This window comes from Corvus brachyrhynchos, unplaced genomic scaffold (assembly GCF_000691975.1).
Source record: "Corvus brachyrhynchos isolate BGI_N302 unplaced genomic scaffold, ASM69197v1 scaffold255, whole genome shotgun sequence".
Lineage (NCBI taxonomy): Eukaryota > Metazoa > Chordata > Aves > Passeriformes > Corvidae > Corvus > Corvus brachyrhynchos.
Genome location: NW_008238358.1, coordinates 1,068,160 through 1,082,256, shown reverse-complemented (window position 1 = coordinate 1,082,256; position 14,097 = coordinate 1,068,160). Strand labels below are relative to the sequence as shown.

The 14,097-nt window shown below is 46.6% G+C and overlaps 1 long non-coding RNA gene across 1 annotated transcript; it reads left to right on the top strand.

The window, feature by feature from the left end:
* The first annotated feature begins 40 nt into the window (after window positions 1–40).
* On the top strand, window positions 41–12,263 carry LOC108447033. Its single transcript, XR_001862396.1, has 4 exons — window positions 41–5,764; window positions 7,855–7,992; window positions 8,464–8,542; window positions 12,129–12,263. It is a non-coding gene; the product is annotated as an uncharacterized LOC108447033 (long non-coding RNA).
* The last annotated feature ends 1,834 nt before the right edge of the window (window positions 12,264–14,097 follow it).

Here is a 14,097-nt window from a genome sequence, read left to right as displayed (position 1 = left end):
AGCCAGCTTCCACACAGGCAGGGGAAGCTTCAAGGTTGTGAACAAGCTCTCCCTTTACTCATGTGTCCCAGTGACATACTATCTGCTCCAAATGCAAACCTCCTCTTGGGATGTACCTGATTTTCCCCTGACAGAGGTTGGCCATGGAGAGAGTAACCCTCGTGTGGGTACATTTTTACTTTTGTCTCCTAGGGTCCCCTCAGAGGTCCCCTCTCCTGGGGACACAGCACACACAGGACTGGCTGAGTGAGCGGCTGGCTGCCCCCACGCAGCCCCCCAGGCCACACCAGGAGAGAGGTGGGATCCAGGCTGCAGGCCTGCAGACAAAGCCAGGAAGCTGTTGCTGCTCAGGCATTTCAGGGGAGGGCATGATTTCCACAACAATAAACACATCTGATTATTTGATTAAAGGGAAGACGGTGTCCCCAGGAGGAGGTCCTCAAACACAAAAGACAAATAACTCATACCCCCGCTGGCAGTGACAGGGCAGGAAGATGAGGGCAATGTCCTATTGAGGCTTTGATCAGCCAGGGTCAAGCATGCAAGCTAGCATGGCTGAAGACTGACTAGGAAGAGGTTCCTGCTGCAGAACTGTGCCTGGCCCTCTCCCAGCCCTACACTTGTCTTTTCTGCAGTCCTTCACCTCTGTCTAAGAAGCAATGTGGGAGCCTCCTGAGGCACATCCTTCCTCCTGACCCCTCCTGGCTCAAGCAAGGCCATGTCCACTCCGAGCCCCTAAGTGCCAGGCATCACAGCACATTCCTCTACTTCTGCCACTTACTCATCTGCATCTGCTAGGAGAAGCCAGTGAAAGAGGCTTCTTGGTCTCATATCATGCCTTTTGCCATGGTGCAAGTGGAATGATGCTGAGATGCAGCAGTGGCTAGACAGGAGAGTGATGGAAGGGCAGAGAAGGTAATTTTCCAGTTCCATTTCTCCTGGGCACTTGGATGGTCTGGCCATGGTCATGGGCACTTGGGAATTTTCCTGTCTCCTGGAAGGTCAAGCTGTCCCCTTTCATTCTGCCATTAGAGATGCTGGGGACTCTGCATGTCAAGGGATGGTTCTCAGTGGTGCCAGCAACTGCTGATCCTGTGATTAACTGATGGTCCTGGATGGAGGCTGGATAAAGTGTTCAGTGTAGGTGTTTTACAGCTGTTCTGTGCCTTCATAAGACAGGTGGCCCCAAAGCCTTGGTGCCCCAATAGCTTGACCCACATGAGTGCCTCCTGCAGAAGAGCCCCAGAGCAGGAAGGAACCATGTATGCACAGAAAAGGGCTTGAAGATCTGAGCTGCACTTTTACTCTCCCTTGAGCAGTATGTGTAAAAGTAACTTGTATTTGGCCCACAGAATTGTGGTGCTTGGAAGTGAGAGCAAAAAAGAGATTATTTGGCACTTGGAGACAGGAGTTCTCCAAGATCTTTACAAACACAACACAGCCCTTTCAAGTGGGAGAGACCCTTGCTTATCTCCTGCATGGGGGGAAACACTGGCTGAACACAAAAATCACTGGCACTCCAAAAAGCAGGGTAGGCAAAGAAAGAAAAATAAACTGTTGTTTCAAATACAGGTTTCTACACAGAGTTGTATTCCATAGATGCAATATATAGATCTATGTGTGGGCAAGCTCTGAGATTCTGGTCCCAGGTTACATCTAGGAGTTTATTTAATATATTTTTTAAAATCTACTTCTCCCTTTGATATATGTATGTTCTGTGAGGATTTCTGTGCAGACATAGATGGAATAGCCTTGTATGTTTTTATATTCCCAAAATCTTTTGTCAGGCAATCATATTTATAAGGCTTTCCTGTTTCATCTTCCCCAACAGGCTGGAGCACTGGAAGTTTGTGCTGTGCATGCTTCATAGCCTCTCTCACTCCCCAAGCTCTTTTCAAGCTGAGTGGCCAAGGTCACAAGGAAATGTTTGCCAGTGTGTCATCTCACACCCTCAGTAAATCATCCCAATATCATCTGGCTCAGAGCTCTTAGAAATCTGGACAACCTTGACAGAAGGTGTAATGGGCTGGGAAATCCAGCGGAAGAGTTTTGGGGAACATGAGACCACAAGATACGAGTCTTCCCTGATCTGCCACGAGACCTTAGGTCTCTGCCCAAGAGCGCAGCTAGAAAGCAGCCCCTTAAATGGATGCCACATCAGAGATATTGACTTACCAGTGGCCTGGGTACAATTACCCATGAAACTTCAACCTGGGATATGAGTATCACTGAGAGACAAACAATCCCATCTGCAGCCTGCCCCTTCGAGATGTCTTCTCTGTTTATAGAAAAGAAGGGGGTGGTGAGCGTCTGTTAAAATATATAACTTCCTGGCATCATCTTTGAGGAGTCATAGCTTTCAGTGGGACTCGTCAATCAAAACTGTCTAGGCACAGCGGTCAGTGCTCCTCAGCTTCTTCCTCACAGTGGCTGTGGCCAAGGAACAGGGATGCTAAAAATAGCTTTTCTGTCCCAAAATATCTTGACTTATTTGAGGTTATATATGTAAAGGGAACACTGATATTACATATTGCTGGTGCCCTGCAACCAGCGCGTCCCTGGGGAAGCAGAGATCTCTGGAAACCTGCAGGGAGAGTAGAGGAGGGAAACCATGACCTCAGGGAACAAAGTAAATTTTGCAAAGCAGAAAGAGATGCTTGTGTAACCTCCCATAACTACAGGCTCTGAGGCAATTGCCAGAAGAATCACTAGGTTTGGCTTAAGCTAATGAAAAAAACAGGGAAGAAAGCTGTCCTTTCCAACCTGCACCCACATTCTCATTTACCTTGGGCAAAAATAAAACATGCCTAGATATGAATTCTGCATCAGAAGTAGTATTTTACACCAACTCGCAGAGGGTAAATGACTTCTTGTGGTATATAGCAGTGGGAATTCAGGCATGTAATGTAATAACAGGAAAGGATTTTTAGATTTGTCTCAGAAACCCTCCTAGCTCAGACATTATAAAAAACAATGCCAAGCTTTCATATCTCTGTGGACACAAGACAAGAGTAAAACTTTATTTTAAAGAGTGAAATACATCTCCAGTTTGAGACAAGTTCTCTATTTTGAAAAATTGCTGCAAAAACCATGGGCAAACAGCACCTCACATCTGAACAGCACATTGCTGTTCCTCAGCTTTTTACTGGTGTAATTAAATGCCACAGAGCAACTGCTTAACCAAGTTCTTTGCTTAGTAAATGTTTCCTTAGTCATTTGCATGGGATGTGACAGGACCAGATCCAAGCCTCGGTCAGGGCTTCCAAGCAAATTCACAAAGCAAATGGTACGGAAAAGTCTTCTAGTGCTGCCTCTTGGGGCGAAACAGCAACACAGCACAGCAAACCAGGATGGGACATGAAAAATACAGAATGCACTTAGAGCTGACAGCCATAGTGTAATGTGACCCCAGTCACATTGGTATTTGATTAGCAAACACGACTGGGAAACAGCCCTGCTCTTAGGAGAAAGAAATCTTTCATATCCCCTACAATCAAGCCCTCAGCTTTGTTTTTTCTGGGAGATGGCATCTGAATGCTTCAGCAGAACAGGCTGTTCTACGAGAGCCCATTACCCCCCGTGTGTCCCTGTGCACAGGACTTACCCGGGGGGGCCGGATGAAGGAGAAGCAGCTTGCAACAGTCCCAGAGGAGGTCTGTACCAGACGCTCGTGGCTTGTGATCCTCCCAAGTGCCCACTGTGTGCAGGGCTGAGATCATCACTGCAGAGAGGGAGAGCTTGTGAATTTGTTTGCTGTGCTTTTTAGTTCAATTATTGGGAGGTGACTGGCAGGTGAGGGGGACACAAAATTTGTATGTTGCTGCAGGGTCACTGGCTCAAGCCACAGCGTTGAGCTCTGTCTCTCTCTGTGGGGTCCAACAGAAGGACAACCAACAAGTCCTCTTCCCCTCCAGCTCCTCCTCCCAAGGCTACAGATGGCGGGTTCATCCTGCACGCAAGCCCGGACACTTGCTAGCCTCTCCAAAGAGGAGCTCAGCATAGCCAACCATCATTTTAGGGGACAAAATTAGAGGCTCCAGCTTTCCTCTTTCCCCTCCTCACCCGCCTTCCCCCCCTGCTGCTGCACCACCATGTCTGTGATATTTTATTTCAGTCAGCTTTGGTTTGCTCCTGAAATCTGCCTCACTCCCTCTCTCCAGACATTTCATTTCCCTTGGAGACAGGTAAATAAGTAAATAACTGTAGTCAAAACCCTGTGTGAGTACCGAAGCCTGGAGTGCTAGGAAGCAACTAGTGTGTCTGATTTTCCAGTGAAAGTCCAGGTGCAATCTCGGCAGCATGGCTACTGTCTGCCTTTCAAGCAGATGTCTTCATCTAAAGCCCCCGCCACCACCCCACTCTCTTTGTGCATCCTCACAGGGAGGACGGGAGTGGGAGACAATATAAATTAATATCCATTGGAATGACAGCAGCTGGTGCCTTGCATAGCGGCGAACACGTGTCTTAGAAGTAGAGTGATTAGTCGTAAAACTGTAGAGCTGAATGTTTATGCTTGATCAATTACAGGAAAACAATAGATGGTGGTTTTTTCCAAGTGGGAGGAGTGAGGGGAGGGAGGCTTCATCCATGAGATTATTTTCTTCTTTTTTTTTTGTAATGATAGCTTCAAAGAATATGGGGCCTAGTTACCAAAGAGGCCGGCAAACAGCAGCTTCTGAGAAACCCACTGGTTGCAGGCAGCACTTTGCAGTCTAAACCTCACACAGATCTTGTTTTTCCAAACTTCTTAACATTTATGAGGAATGGATTCAGCTGCCCAAAGCAAGGAGTATGTGGGAATGAATTAGGCAAAGCTTTCTAGTGCACAAGCGTGCATGCTTTATGTGTAGAGGCCTTCAGCTGGAAGAAGTCATTTTTGTTTGTTTCTATACTTAGAACCTCTCCTACTGCCCCAGTTAAGAAGTGCTCCTGTCAGAGCAGTGTCATGTTAGTGGCTGCAGTGTGGCATGGGAGTGTGCCTTCAGCTCCAGTTCCAATTCCTTAGCAGCACTAATTGCAAACACAGTCTGTGTCAGTCCCCACATCCACAAAAAAAAAAAGAAATTGAGTTACGTTTTGCAATAATTCTAATGGAAATGCTAATAGGATGAACAGCAATATAAGGCCAGTGGATGACCCAGCAATTTCATCTGTGCTGGCAACGGACAACCATCTAAACCACGTTCGGGTAATTCTTCCTCTCATTAGCAGCACAATAACTCATACACACAAATCCATAGGCATTTGCTATAATTTTTTAACATGGCTGGAAATAGAAGTAAGCACATGCAGTATGCAAGCATTACAGCATGTGTTGGCTGTAAATCTGTCTGGAAGTGGCCTGATTCTGTTCCTGGTTAAAGCAGTGGGAATTTTGCCATTGACTTCAATGGAAGCAGGATGGGATTTTTTGGACTTATTTTAAAGTGGAGCTTTGTTTCTTTGGAACAAAGTTTTCAGATTCACAGCTACATTTCAGTACTTGGCTTGAACTCATGTTAATTCACCTTTCATGTGTTTAACAGATGGGGCTTCGTTGTTGCTCACCTTCTGTTTGGCATCAGCACTGTAACCAGTCTCCGCTGGGTGACAGCCACCTGTGGCTGTGCTGTGGGACTCAGCAGAGAGAAGGAGGGAGCTCACATGGACATCTCTGGGCACCTTTGGTTCAAATGTGTTAGAGCACTTGGAAGAAAAAGCCACTGCTTTCATGTTTTTCAGCAGGTGAAAAGTCAAACTGTTTCTTAGAGCACCTAGGATTGAGGTGAGTGGTGGTGAGGAGCACGGGGGCCTTTGCTCTGCCTGGAATGGGTCTAGTATTCCTGTGTTGTGTCATGTAAAGTGGGGGTAATTGCAATCACTATGGCTTTCCTAAACTACCTGTAGCCCTTTGGGATAGCACTGTGTTTCAAGTACTAGGATATACATATATACCTTTAGCTTAAATGTGTAAGGAAGAGGCTTATAGATGGTATGTGACAATATGTTTCTCTGCTGCTGCCACAGCAACTTTTGAACCATTGGACAATTGCATCAGAAATACAAATCTCCTGCAAGATTTCTAAAAACAGCTGTCGAGACAGAGGTACCATGTCAGTGCCACCCTGTCAGGAAAAGCCTGAGCTCAACCTTTATTATGCATCCATGACTCCAAACACATGCAAAGCACCTCTAGGAAAGCAGCAGTCATTTGTCCTATTGCTCACAAAACTAATTGCTTCATTGATATTCATTTCTGGTGGCCACAGTATAAGTCCACCTCTTTTTTTCTCATCAAAGACTACACTTCAATGCTGCTCTTTTCTAGCAGCTTTCCCTGCTCCCACCTGGCTTCCTTGCTGAGCATCTTCAGCTCCCCCTTCCCAGCTCTGCCTCTGCCCTGCTTCCTACAAAGACCCTTGGGCTCCTCTGCCAATGTCTTCTCACTTTCAAGGAAGACCCCTCTTCTCCTTCACACTTTGCTAGCAGTGTGATACCTAGGCCCCTTCTCTCATTACTCACCCAGGACATCCTCTCTCAGCTGTTGATGCTTTACAGCTCACCCCTTCACTCCCCATCTGAAATTCCCATCGCAACAAAAAACTCAGGAATGAGACAATTAATATGTATTATTTCAATAGGAGCCTAAAAACAAAAAGCTTTTGCAACAACTTCCCAGTCAGAACCACAGAGACTATTGTAAGACAGAAAAACCTAAGAAACGGCAGCTGTAAAATATATTTAAAAGCCTTTATTCTTTCCTATCACAATGTGGCAAAAGAGACTAAATACAGCTTTCCATTTGTTTAACTAAAAGCTGCCATTCCTCAGTCTCTTTGATGATAATGATACCCACAGTTAAAATCAAACTGCAGCACACACATGGAAAACTTTGAGCTCTGTACCCACTTTGCACAATGTATTATTAATAGCAAGATTTGTGAACCCACATGTTCTCAGGTGCTGAGAGCAAGGAGAAGCCTGACTGTGCTGGGCTTATGGTTGATGGTGATAAATGCAGCACACTGAGGAGGAAAAAGAAAAACCTGCACCTGAGGATTGTTTGTATTACAGTAACCACTGAATCCACTGTGCTGTGCATGGGGAGAGACCAGTCAGGAGTGCAACATCAAGCAAAGAACTCAGATAAGGGGGGTGGGAGGGAAAAGGTATCAGCCATCCCATTTTGTTGACATGGAAAGGAAACAAAGTTTGGTGAGGGTCTGGTACTGCCCACAGGGTTACACTGGGGTGGGTCTTGGGTCACATCTCTGGCTCAGAATGACCAACAGGCCCTACTGATCCTCCAAATCTGAAGCTTCATGGCCGCAAAGCCACCCCCAATTTCAGAGTGTCTGATAATAGCTATTCTAGTGCACCTTTTTACTTCAGCAGATTCTTGCTGCCAAGCTCTAGGTTTGAACTTCTGAGACGCACAGCCTTAGTTTGCAGAGGACCACGTGCTCCTAATGTCCTGCGAAGGCGGCTGAGCACAAGAGTGTTTTCACTGCCCTGCTGTAGAAGCTGCCCAGAAAATTAGCTGCTTCCTGACTGTTGTTCTGCAATCCCAGTTCCCTGGAGGACCATTTGGTGCAGTTATTTGAGGCATGGGCTTCATGGCCACCCTATTGACTGTGAAGCAGCCTTAGCACCGTTGATTTCCATAAGAATTTACACTAAAAAATCAATGGGGTCTGTGTGCAGGATCCTGAGGAGAGAGGGGTGACCCATCCTGGGAAAAAAGATCTTCTCTGCAATGATAAGGAAGCAGCCCCATCCCCAGAACGAAAGGGTGATGACTCTGATTCCAAACATTCACAGAAAGGGAAGGGGAGCAGGGTAGGGCTCCTCCAAGATTATGGATTTCTTTTCTAGGAAGTGCATAGATGTGAGGTCTGACTTGAGATGTGCGCTTATGTCAAAGGGAGGATTATGAAGACAATCTTCAGCCTGATACATCCAGCAGAGCTGTCTTCAGCAAGATCCTACTGCCACTAAGAACTTTTTAGGAAGGTAAACATGTATGTAAATTCAGTATCAAACATGCTTTGCAATGTTCTCAAAACACAGGAGTGTTTGGCCATGATGAAAACACAGCTCAGCCTGGCTTCCAGCTATCAGCTGGAATTCTCTAGATCTGTTCTGATCTGTCTTTTATTAGCAGATTATGCATGGCTTTTTCTGTTATGTGATTGCTTTTTGAGGTCACTGACATATGCTAGATGATGTCAAGTGAAAAGCAATGATTCCCTTAGGAATCACTGACTTTGTGGGACATCCTCACCTAAGTGTTCTGTGTTAAAAACCATCTCCAAACAACAATTCAGCAGCATCAGAAGTTCCTACCTCTGATATTGCACAGGCATAGTCAAATGGCAATCTCTCCCTACACAGTTTACAACTTAACTAAATGCTAAAGTAATCCACAAGCTTGTCATCCATATTGTATCTGGCTCTTGGTTTTCATCTGCTTTGTCTCTTCAGATCGTAAACTGTTTGAGGCAAGAACTGTCTCTGAGTCTGTGTTTGGACAGAAGAGAGGTCCCGGTCCTTGCACAGCCAGGTACCATAATAAATATAAGGCACAATAATTTATTTTAAACTGAACATCAAAGAAAAGAAAAGATTAAAAGGGAAAGAAAACCTTTCACAGCTCGAGGCTTTCCCCCATGACAATGCTCCAGAAGAATGTGCTATCTGCTGGAGGGAGCTAACTGCTAACCCCAATTGCTGGGAGGGCTGTGCAACGTACCAACACCACCACCACCACCACGGAAGTCACACTGGAATGTGCCTGGGATGGGGAGGGAGGGAGGGGGAAGGAGGGTGAGGTCAAAAGCTAAACCATGATAAGCAAAAGAGAAATCCCTTTAAAATACACACATGCATTTTCTTGCCAGAATGTATCAAGCCGAGAGCCAAAGCATGGTAATGGCATTTTGTTTATAGGAGAAGAGAAATAACTTTTGTCCTAAGAACTTTTTTTGCCAAGTTTCAGGCAAAGGGGGGTCTAAGTGACTTGCTGGTTTAAGAATTTGTGTATTTTTACGGAGGTGTTTTAGTAAGACTGGTGGCATGGCCCTTTCTAGCACTGAGCACACAGCCCTGTAAGTGCTTACTGCAGACCATGGCACACCATGGAAGCCAGCCCAGCGGAAGGCTACGGCAGCACTTCCAGTTAAAGACATCGTGCTGGCTTTGCAGGACTCAGCCACTTGGGTCACTTCCAGCCATCAGTGAAGTTGATGGATGAACTCCCACCAGCTTCAGCAGGTTTTAAATGAGGCCCTTGGTTTGTGGCTCTAACTGGGTAGAGGTCCACAAATGTGTCCCTCTAATGCTGTCTGTGGAAAATTTGCTGTTGACCCAAACTGGAGTGTGGTCCAACTGGATCTTCCCCAGAATGAAGCTGACCATGTGCTGCTCTGTGGGTAGCAACCACAGTCAGTGGGCCATTTTGGGTGCTTTTAGCAGGTGAGCATGCAGAGCTTGGGTCACCTCACACAAGAGGTTTTTTGATTTTTCTAGAGTCTTAACTGCGCCCCCCAGTAACAGTGGGGTAAGAAACTCAAGCCGCAGTCAAAGCTCTCAATAGCAAAGCCCACAGAATTGCCAGGGTCTGTTGGAGGAACAGATGGCCTTTACAGCTCCATGGTCTCCTCTTTGCAAGTGAGGAGAAGCTGTGGGAAATCACCACCTTCCTAACAAGCTGGGGAACCAGTGGGTGTGTGGAGAAGGAGCATGTCAAAGCGAAGAGGAACCAAGCAGGTTATTTGTGGAGATGGGGTTTGGAGGGATGGCTCCCTGCAGGCTTGGGGATTTGCTTAGCAAAGGGACAGGCTTGCTGGCACACTAAAGCAATTCAGGATCTGTCCTTCCAGCCTGTGTGTCCCCCTCCCCTCCTCCATTTCCCCCTCTGGGTCCATTCACTGTGCCAAACAACAGCATGCAATCATCTTGTGGGGCTTATTTCTGCCTAATATACCTACCCAGTGAGGTTTCAGTGAACATTAAAGTGGTAGATGGAGCCTTTAATGAAGTTAACCTGCTGAAACCAGGAGAGCATTTGGTTGAAGTACACCTGAAAGCCCTGGATTACACAGCAGCTTTCCATTGCCTCCTTTCATACCACTGCTGTATTGAGAAATAATACAGCACCTTTATATTCTGCCTAATTTAGTCAGCTTGCTGAGGTCTGAAAGCTTTTTTTATTAACTCTGAAGATGCAGGGTCTTTTCTTCCCTGTGTCAGCACCACTGCCCTGCTGCACAATCTGCTGCTCGGAGCAGGCCCCCAGCAGCACCTCTGCACCCCTCCCGCCGCTCAGCACCTCCTGAGCCAACAGGAATCGCTCTCCCTCTCTCTGCTAATCCCATGATGGATTTTAAGTCCATTAGTTTTCTTCCTCCCTATTTTCTGCCATTTATGCATTTTCCCCCCCTCCTCTTGTTCTGTATCTTTGCTTCTTTCACCACCTCCCTTATCCACTCTTCTTTTACCTCTGCTTTTTTCCCTTCTTTTTCTCATTTCTCCTTCTCAGGCTGCCTCAGCACTCCCCTCATTTCCCCTGCAGCAATCAGTGCTGCTCCTGCACTCTCCCCAGAGCCAGCCGCTACCGCCTGGCACCGCAGCAGGGCAGTGCTGGCCCAGGAGCCGTGTGGCTGCTTGAGCTTCAGGCCACACCACAGCCGGGCAGTGTGAGCACTGCACGCCAGCAGTGCTCCTCCTGTATCAAATACCTGTGTGCAGGAGAGGCAGGGGGAGAAAACAGCTCTTTTTAGCAGGGTGGGTGGGTGGGTGGGCAGTAACAGGGTGGGCAGGAGTGGGGTGTGTGGACAGTAAGGGGGTGGGCAAGCAGTGATGGGATGGGCAAGCACTTGCCTGCTACAGCACCCAAGAGTTGAAGAGGCAGCCTCTGGGCTCTCTCTGCAGCCCCTGCTTAGCAAATTAGCAGACATGGTAGTCCCCATGAAAAATTAACAGGGCAGCTTGCTAATTAAGCCACCTCTAGACTGGAAGTTTATGGACTTGAATGCAATGTGCCAAACTGCTTTGTCCAAGTTGAGGTAGTGGCCTGCTTTTTGAGTGTGGACAAATTCCTCAGCAAATATTCTGGTTGAAGGCTAGGGCTAATGGGATGCTAAGGTAATTATTGGCTGTTTGTGGCTATAAAATGAGATCTTGTAATCATGCACCTGATAGACTAATAAAAACATTTTATATGATGCACTTAGAGCTTTTTTGCTGAGGATCTCAAAGCACTGTCTGGAGGAGGAAAAGTGCAACAAGAAGTCTGCATTTCTGTGAGGAATTGGGAGACAACCCACGCCGTCTGCCCCCATGCCCTGCGTTCCCGCCCCTTGGATACCCTGCCAAAAATGTTTGAGTCCCTGCTTTCTTTCCTGCTGACTGACAATACTTACGGTTTTATCTAGGCCGGGTTTCATTTTTCCCCCCTCTCATTCCTAACCCTGTTTCAGTCCTGCCGTGTTGTTTTCTCTGGAAGGCTGTCAAGATCCAAAATAGTATGTTTTGACATAAAACTGGGGGAGACACCCTGTTTGTCCAACTACTCTGGAGCCCAGAGAAGGTTACAGGAATACATGATGGCTTGGTTTTAATTTTATTTTCTTTTAAATCAGGATTGAGAAAGGCTCTAAGGGAAAACTTGGGGAATTCTTTCTTTACAGACACCTCCTGATGGTCAGTTCATGGGGAGAGAAGGACTCATTTAGAAAGAGGAAGCTGTGATTGAAAGTAAATGAGGCTGTATGATAAATGTTTAAAAGGAGCTGCAATTAGAGGGAAGAGAAGACCAGAGCTGCAGAGTGCCAGGGAAAACCCTAGGTACACAGGCCCTCGGGTCAGCAGCAGGGAACTAGGCAGTGTTTGAGGAGGCTTTCTGCTGGAGGGGAGGAGAGATGGGGGAAATTTCACTGCATCACAGCTCTGACTAATGCTTGGGCTGAAAAATTCCTTCAACCAAATTTAATGCAGATGGTACATTAAATATTACGGTACCATTAAATTACACATTGTCTCATTTTCTATGAGGTTTTGTGGATGTTTCTGACATACAGACATGGAAAAATGCTGCAGTTCCCAATGGGTTTGGCGAGTGCTTACTTGTGGGTTTTAAATACCCGCAGGAGGACTGAGCAGAGCCCAGAGCCCTGAGCCCTTTGGCAGAAGCAGGACTTCCCAGCACGGAGAGCTGATGAGGTCCAGCCACCCTTGGGGCACAGAGCAATGCTCACAGCAGCAGCAGCTGCCCCTGGAAACAGGCAGAGGGTAAGCTCATGGTGCTTAGCATCACCTTCTGCTCAGTGCCCAAACCCCTGAGAGAGGGCTGGAGTTTTAAAGGCTCCCAAAAGAAGTATTTTTGACGCTCTCCTACCTGAGCTGGAGTAGTAGATATCACCAGCTCTATCATCATCCTGTCCTGAACAGCTGCAGTAGTAGAAACTGCAGTAGCACTGCATGATTCTTTAGTTGTGCCTTTCCTTTCCTGACAGTGGCATGTTGGGGAGAGGAGACGTGAGATCCAACACTAAATACAGGGCTGGATTTGTGGAGAGCAATTGAAAACCAGCTGAGAGAAAACCCTGTGGAGCAGCAGGTAACTTCATTTCCCATCACCATTTTCTTTCCTAGGGTTATCGTCTCTTCATTCAGTAACAGATCAGAGCTGTTATCAGTTCAAGGTTGTGTTTGCACTCTTCTATTGACCTTAACCAGGGGAAACGGAACATAATGGAAGAAAAATTGCCCCTGTGCCATATGGTACGTGAGATGGGGCTGTCTCTGATTAGGGCTTGGTAACCTCTTCCTTTTCCATGCATGTCTTAAGAGAGGAATGATTCATGCTGTGGGTTTATATTACACTCTGATATCTGTGTTATGTTTTGCAAGGGCTATTTATACACGCAAAAAATCACACTTCGCTAGCTTGATAGTAGTCTAACTATAAGCAAGTAGTAAATAATAGTTGCATAATTCCACATCAAAATACAATAAATAAGGCAGTAGACTCTGTTGCCACTGGCTTTGCATTGACTTCAGCAGGTTTTGGAGCACATTTGAGCCACAGAAGATGCAAAATCAGGTATCAAAACACACACAAGAAGAGGGATGCTACAGCCCTCAGGGTAATGGCTGAAATATCAGCTCTATCTGTCAGGCCAAATCTGTTGCTGTCAATGAACTTCCACTGGCCTCAGAGGAACTCTAAGCGTTTGTGTTGTGTGAATGTGCTTAAACAGGTTGGCATCGTGATTTCATTGACGTGAGCTGGTAATGCTACTCGTAACTGATAGACAGCAGAGTACAAAATAATTAGTCTCATCACCCTAAATGAATACCAGTGAAACGTTCTTACTTTCCCTCTCACCCACACAATGATGTATCTCACTTCTGCCACATGCCAGTATCTCTTCACTAATTACCAACTTAAAAAAACTGAGATAACATAGCTTTAATCGTTTTGTCTACTGTTTATTTGGAAGTAGGAATCTAAAATCTGGGGACTTATCAACAACATAAATGATATGTTTTTAAAAAGCTTTTTGGTGCAGGGTTTTAGGGCTCACTTCACTTGCTTTGAAATTTCACCTCTCAAAAAGGGTGGAGCTGTGAGTTAGCCCCAGTTTGCCAAATACCAGCTCTTAAGCCTGTTGTGGTCTGTGAAGATAAGCAATGTCCCAGCAGTTCCAGCTCGGGCAGACTCCCCACCCTCACAGGGTAAAGGCGAACAAACTTTCCGAGCACTTCTAGGATGACTATGTGAACGCTACTCTCGGTTTGTGTTTTTAAAGAGCATCCCGAAGAAAACGGGTTTGGAGCTTGGAAGCCAACTGTGGTGCAGTCCCGGAGGAGTTTGCATTTGTCCCTTGTAGCAGCCTTTGCACCGCAACGTGGGTGCCAGGAGAGAGGCAGCGTGGGGTTCCCGCGGCCACTCCCCGCTCTGGCAGGCGGCTCTGGCCGAGGCTCGGCGCTTCTGGGTCTCGGCCGGCAGCGGCGGAAGCCCACGAGCAGGGGCAATTCTTGTCCTGATGCTCCCCCATCCGACAATTTCTGGGTGTCTCCCTTCGTACAGCCGACTCTTTTGCCGTTATTTCC